This window comes from Coregonus clupeaformis, chromosome 6 (genome assembly GCF_020615455.1).
Source record: "Coregonus clupeaformis isolate EN_2021a chromosome 6, ASM2061545v1, whole genome shotgun sequence".
Taxonomy (NCBI): domain Eukaryota; kingdom Metazoa; phylum Chordata; class Actinopteri; order Salmoniformes; family Salmonidae; genus Coregonus; species Coregonus clupeaformis.
Genome location: NC_059197.1, coordinates 38,019,518 through 38,027,266, shown reverse-complemented (window position 1 = coordinate 38,027,266; position 7,749 = coordinate 38,019,518).

The following is a 7,749-nucleotide window of genomic DNA, read 5'->3' as shown; positions in this document are numbered from 1 at the left end:
GCTGCCTGCTGCCGCTCTGCTAATCGTCAGATGGGGAGAAGAGACGAGGTAAGGGGCCCACGTGGGTAACATGGGGGCCCTACCTTGATTGGGTAACTGATTAATATATATTTTTAATAAACTGCATAATAAATAAATGTGACTGGTCAATTGTGTGAGTCAGGGGCCCAAGCCTGTAAGGGGCCCAAATGTATTATAATAAATTTATTATTATATTTTTTATCCAACCACAGGAGCCCGCTCTCAATGTTCAAAATACACCAGAGAGCATAATTTAGCCAAAGAAGATCAATCGTTTATTTAAAAAATAACTGTGGATTAAGTTTTATCGCAAGCACATACAGGTATCTGCCAAAAGTAAGGAAACACCAACATAAAGTGTCTTAAAAGGGTGTTGCAATGGATGCCAGTCCTGGCTTTAGTGGGAACTGCCATCTATGGCTATGGTTGGTTGCAGCTGTCAGTTTGCCTTTTGCAGATTTCAAAATACAATCGCGGGAAAAACGTACAGTTTGGAAAGCAAATGCCTACTGCTGAAAAGGAAAGACTAATCTGTCTGCAGAACCAATGGAAACATGATTTCTTAATCTGGCCCTGCTCATGGAGACAGTTTGAGCTACTCCAGGAAGTGATGTTGCAGGCTAGCTCAGTGCTGCCTCCTCTAAGTAACTCAAATTGAAGGCCAACCGGGGTACTGCAGGCTGCCATTAGCAACCAAATTATCCTTATAACTTCTTCTGTGTGCGATTTTTTAATAATCTGTTCTAGAACATACATCTTGTGTATTAGAAACAATTATTGGTAACATAATTGTACTCTAAACATTTGTTTTTATTTACATGAAGATTGACCATGAAGATTGACATTTTTCCATTCACTATAAAGGGGGATCTTGTTTTTTGCTAACAATGCATGCAGTACTGCGGTCGACCTTGAACTTTAGTGGCTTCAATGAGAGGGGGCAGTCGTTCTCCCCTGGGATAAGCAAACTATGTGCCATATATTCAATGTATACCATTAACTTTGGCTTCAATTTCACAGTGACACACAAAGACCATTTGTGGTCTTAGCCACGCAAGACAAGCATATAAACACAGGGGTTACTCTCGTCACTGATGACGGAGGTCTGGTAAGGGCAGTGCCAGCCCCCTCACCCTGCCTCTCCACTAGCCACATCCTACAACTAGCCACCCGCATCACCCCCCATACCCTTACTGCCAACCAGCCCCCACCAGCTGAGCCCATTGCCACCTCTAGCCAGAGCCTACTTGACGTCTGGCCGGCCAAGGCAAGCACCATAGCGCCAACCATCTTACCGCCTCCTTCCCTCCTTCTTCGCCTCCACCTTTCCCCTCTTCAGGTTCACTGCAGCTTGGTGACAAGATTGCTATTATGTGCTCCGCTGTGTGTGTAAGCCACTGGGAGCCAATGAGGAAATTCCTCCTGACAGACTGCCTAGTAGTCTGTGGCTGCGTCCTAAATGGCACAAAGGGCCGATAGGGCTCCGGTCGAAAGTAGTGAACTATATAGGGAATAGGGTGCCCTTTGGGACACAGACTGTGGAACAATACAGCCACCACCACCACCCCTTTAAAGGGATTATGCTTCTCTGTTTTCCCTGTGGGTCTCTGTTGATGCTGACCCGTGAGCAGGGAGACAGATCCATCTCAAATACTACCAGGTTTCTGTTTATCTAATTCAGAGACAAATAAACTGGCACCAGCTGACAGAGAGACACACTGGAGGGAGAAAAAGGCTGGCTCGGTTCAAAATGGCCAACTCCTATCCTCTCCTCTCCTGCTGCTGTGTTGTGATGAGGCGTGACATCAGAGCACACATACAGATGGGCTGTTAGATGTGGGGAGGAAGAACACAATGACAACCTTGCGCAGTGAGTCAATGAGCCGAGCAGCCTGGACAGCTCCACTTGGAGTGCCTATCCCCTCTACTGGCCAGGGGGTGTAACTGAACAATCACAGAAGTTTCCATTGTCTGACATTCTCCAAGGTGGGAAACATGCTTTGCTCTTTAAAAAGACTCTAAAACTCTTGATAAAGACTGGAGTTCAGGATATCATTGGGGAAAAAATGCCATGTGTAGGCAATAATAGACAATTCCAGAGAGCAGCTGACTACCCAGTAAACTGGGAACATTCCCAGGACATTAGCTAAGATTCCCATTACGTTCTATACTGAACAAAAATATGAACGCAACAGGCAACAATTTTAAAGATTTAACTGAGTTACAGTTCATATAAGGAAATCAGTCAATTGAAATAAATAAATTAGGCCCTAACCTATGGATTTCACATGACTGGGAACACATATATGCATCGGTTGGTCACAGATACCTTAAAAACAAAAGTAGGGGCGTGTATCAGAAAACCAGTCAGTATCTGGTGGGACCACCATTTGCATGCAGCGCAACACATCTCCTTCGCATAGAGTTGATCAGGATGTTGATTGCGGCCTGTGGAATGTTGACCCACACCTCTTCAATTGCTGTGCGAAGTTGCTGGATATTGGCGGGAACTGGAACACGCGGTCTTGCAATTCGATCCAGAGCATCCTAAACATGCTCAATGGGTGACATGTCTGGTGAGTATGCTGGCCATGGAAGAACTGGGACATTTTCAGCTTCCAGGAATTGTGTACAGATCCTTGCAACATGGGGCCATGCATTATTATGCTGAAACATTATTATGCTGAAACTGATGAATGGCACGACAATGGGCCTCAGGACCTCGTTATGATATCTCTGTGCATTCAAATTGCCATTGATAAAATGCAATTGTGTTCGTTGTCCGTAGTTAATGCCTGCCCATTCCATAACCCCACCGCCACCACGGGGCACTCTGATCACAACATTGACATCACGTGGTCTGCGGTTGTGAGGCCAGTTGGATGTACTGCCAAATTCTTATGATATGGCTTATGGTAGAGAAATGAACATTCAATTCTCTGGCAACATCTCTGGTAAACATTCCTGCAGTCAGCATGCCAATTGCACACTCCCTCAAAACTTGAGACATCTGTGGCATTGTGTTGTGTGACAAAACTGCACATTTTAGAGTGGCCTTTTATTGTCCCCAGCACAAGATCCACCTGTGTAATGATCATGCTGTTTAATCAGCTTCTTGATATGCCACACCTGTCAGATGGATGGATTATCTTGGCAAAGGAGAAAATGCTCACTAACAGGGATGTAACATTTTTTTTTTTTAAATAAGCTTTTTATGTGTACAGTATATAAAATATCTGGGATCTATTATTTCAGCTCATGAAACATGGGACCAACACTTTACATGTTGCGTTCATATTTTTGTTCAGTGTTGTTTAGGTTTTATCTAACATTAGGATGATAAGATCCCCAAAACATTCAGAGAATGTTTTTGATAACAAAATCTTTTTATTATTTTTTTATTTTTCACAACATCTGTGACAACCACCAAAGAACATTCCCCAAAAGTTCTCATTAGGTTTACAGGTAATGTAATCACACAATGTACCAGTAATGTTTTCCCAGCAAACCAAAATTGGTACTGTGAAAGTTCCCAGAACATTTGTTAGGTCACAGCAAATGTTCTCAGAACACAAAAACTGTCCATTCGTGGTTGTTGATTACAACATTTTTGTATAAAATATTTGCGTGATGTTGTAAGAACATTCCTGTAAGACATTTCATCTGTTCTGTAAAGGTTCCCAGAATGTTTCATTAGGTTGTGGGAACAGTCTGGTGAGAACGATATGGGGACATATAACAAAAGATATGTTCCCAAAACACAAAAACTGTCCAGTTGTGGGGATGCTAAAAAAGTATGTTCTTTAAAGCTTCCCAGAATGTTTCATTAGGTTGTGGTAACATTGTGGGGACTTGACAAAAGATATGTTCCCAAAACACAAAAAATGTCCAGTAGTGCTGACATTCAGATAATGTTTGTATCTGGGTGCACAAAACATTAATTTGATGTTGCAAGAATGTTGACAGGACAGCCTTTCTGAGTTCTTTAAAGGTTCCCAGAACATGTAATTAGGTTGTGGGAACAGTGTGGGTACATTACAAGAGACACAAAATATGCTAAATTGTGATGACATTCATACAATGTTTAAGTTAGGTTGCACAGGACATTCCCTTAATATTGTACGAATGAAATAAGTACGTTTGTATGACGTTCATAGCATATTTGTTTTAGGTTTAACATAATATTCAATTGATGTTCACGCAATATACATTTTACCTTGTCTTGGAGGACCTCAGAACATTAAGAATATTTAGAAAATGTTCCCCATTCTCAGCATGCAAATTAAAGCAGACTGGAATATATCCCCATTATGTTTCCCTCCAGATTTAATGACAATTCTCATTTGAGGACTATATTGTAGGTGATACAGAGCCAGATGGCATTTTAATTTCATTCATAGGACATTTGAATAGCATTTAATCATACAAACACAACCATATTTTTTACACTTCATATATTGACAATCTGCACATGTTGGGTTTGAACCTGCAATGTTTGGTTCCCAAGCCAGGTCCTTTATCCTCTGCACCACCAAGGAAGCTCTCACACGGCTTCTTTTTGAGTATATAACCATGGCAGTATGGTCAATCAGGAAATCGATTCTTCATTTTTAGCCATCTTAGACATAATTAACCCAGGGAAATACTGGAAACCGGGTTATTCACCATCACTTCACCCATCCTCTTTATATGCTGTGTACATCTGGGCCCATATTTACAAGGTATCCAATACTTTGAGTGCTGATCTAGGATTACTTTTACTTTTCAGATCATGAAAAATATGTCTGGGGGGAACCATATCAAGTGTCTCAAACTAAGAATTATATCAGGCGCGTTTTTTAAGTTGAACAGTCAATTTTTACACAATGTTGTATTTCTTTTTACAGTTAGTCTAAATTAGGCATTTCTGACTGGATCTATGAATCTGGACAAAATAAAGACATCCTCTCTTTTAGTAGAGTATATCTGAGCCTGTGTTTTTTTGCAACCTAATAGAAACTTTGTAATAATCAGCTCAACTGGACAGATTTTTTTTTTGGGAAGATATCTCTTGTCATGTCCACACAATGTTCCCACAACCTAATGAAATTCTGGGAACCTTTAAAGAACAGACGTAATGTGTTCCAGGAACATACCTGTAACATCAGGTGAATGTCTTTGCACCCTGTCACGGTTTCGGCCAAGGCTGCCTCTCTTCCTTGCTCGGGCAGGCTTCGGCGGTCGTCGTCTCCGGAGTACTAGCTGCCACCGTTGTATGTTTCGATGTTCGTTTGGTTTTGTCTTGATGTTGTACACCTGTTATCGTTTAGCGTTCATTATTGTCCTATAAGTTCTCGTTGTGTTTGTCAGGTGTTGTGTGTGATTGCGCTACTGTTGGTTGTCTGTGCTTCGTTGTTTCCTCCTCTGTTTGGAGAGGGTTCTCGCACATGTTAGTGCGCATTTTGTTTTATGCCTGTGTGCGTATTTACTCGCCTCCGGGCTTTTTGGCTCGTGTTCTAAGTGATTGTTCACTAAAGTCTTTTGGACTAAGTTTCTGCGTCCTGCGCCTGATTCCTGCACCACACCCACCTACAGCACCCGCTGACAGAATCACACACCCCAGATGGAATCAGCAGGAGCCGCAGCAGCACCTGAGTCTCTGGAGGAGCGGGTCCGCGAGCAGAACGACCAGATCCTACGTATCGGGACCGCCCTTCAGGACGTGATCAACACGCTTCAACGCTGGGAGCCCAGAGGGACACCCACCCCTCCACCTTCCGTGCCATCACCATCGGCCAGTCAGCCCATACAAGCTCCGGAACCCAGGGGAATTCGGCTCTCGCTCCCGAGGGCATATGATGGGACCGCTGCCGGGTGTCAGGGCTTCCTTCTACAGGTGGAGCTATACCTGGCCACCGTACACCCGGCACCCTCGGGACATGAGAGCGTGTCCACCCTCATCTCCTGTCTCACCGGCAAGGCGTTGGAATGGGCCAACGCCGAGTGGAGGAGAATAGACGCCTCCATTATCACCTACTCAGAGTTCTCCCGCCGCTTCAGGGCTGTGTTTGACCCTCCACCTGAGGGGAAAGCGGCGGGAGAGCGTCTATTCTACCTCCAGCAGGGGAGGAGGAGCGCCCAGGAGTTCGCTTTAGAATTCCGAACTCTAGCGGCGGATGCAGGGTGGAATGAGCGGGCCCTCATCGATCACTACCGCTGTAGTCTACGAGAGGACGTCCGTCGGGAGTTGGCCTGCAGGGATACCAGCCTCACTTTCGATCAGTTAGTGGACATGTCCATCAGGCTGGACACCCTGCTGACTACCCGCGGACATTCCGAGGGGGGTCCGTCCATTCCATCCTCCAGCACCTCCGAGCCGAGCCCCTGGAGCTCGGGGGTGCTGGGCGCTAGAGAGAGGAGGGGTCGGAGCACGAGGGGGTCCGGCCCCCTGCACCAACTGTGGCCGTGGAGGACACACCGCGGCTAGGTGCTGGGGAGGGTCTCCCTAGGGGGAGAAGACGGCAGGCGCCGCACTGGGGAGTCCTTCCAGGTGAGTAGGCGCCCCACTTACCCAGAGCTCTCTGTTGCGCACTTCTGTATACCTGTGCTATTTCCACAGGTTGCACCTCATTCCCAGCATAAGGCGCTAGTAGATTCAGGCGCGGCTGGGAATTTTGTTGATATAACATTTTGTTTAGAATTAGGGATTCCCCTTCTTCCTGTTGACGTCCCATTCCCCGTTCATGCCCTAGATAGCCGTCCGTTGGGATCGGGCTTGATCAGGGAAGTCACAGCACCACTTAGGATGTGTACGCAGGGGGGTCATGAGGAGATTATCCAACTATATCTGATTGACTCTCCTGCGTATCCGGTGGTGCTGGGAATGCCCTGGTTGAGTATCCATAATCCATCTATTTCGTGGCAGGAGAGGGCTCTGATGGAGTGGTCTGCCCAGTGTGTGGGGCGATGTTTAGGTGTTTCCGTGGGGGCTACCTCGGTGGAGAGTCCAAACCAGGTGCCCGCATTGCACATTCCCCCGAGTATGAGGATTTGGCTATTGTGTTCAGTAAGTCGAGGGCGACGCAGTTACCTCCTCATAGGCAGGGAGATTGTGTGATAGACCTCCAGGCAGGAGCTGCGCTCCCACGGAGCCATGTGTATCCTCTGTCTCAAGAGGAGAAGAGAGCTATGGAGACTTACATAGACGAATCTCTGAGACAAAGGATACATACGGCCATCCACTTCCCCTGCGTCCTCGAGTTTCTTTTTTGTGAAGAAGAAGGATGGAGGGTTACGCCCGTGCATTGATTACCGTAGTCTCAATCAGATCACGGTGAAGTACAGTTATCCACTTCCTCTGATTGCGACCATGACGGAGTCATTGCACGGGGCGCGTTTCTTCACAAAATTAGATCTCAGGAGCACTTACAACTTGGTACGCATTAGAGAGGGCGATGAATGGAAGACAGCGTTTAGTACCACCTCGGGTCATTACGAGTATCTTGTCATGCCATACGGGTTGATGAACGCTCCTTCAGTTTTCCAATCATTCGTGGATGAGATCTTCAGGGACATGCAGGGGCAGGGGGTGGTCGTGTACATAGATGACATTCTTGTGTACTCGTCTACCCGAGTCGAGCATGTGGCCCTGGTGCGCCGAGTGTTGAGGAGGCTGTTGGAGCACGACCTGTATGTCAAGGCAGATAAATGTCTGTTCTTCCAGGAGTCGATCTCCTTTTTGGGTTATCA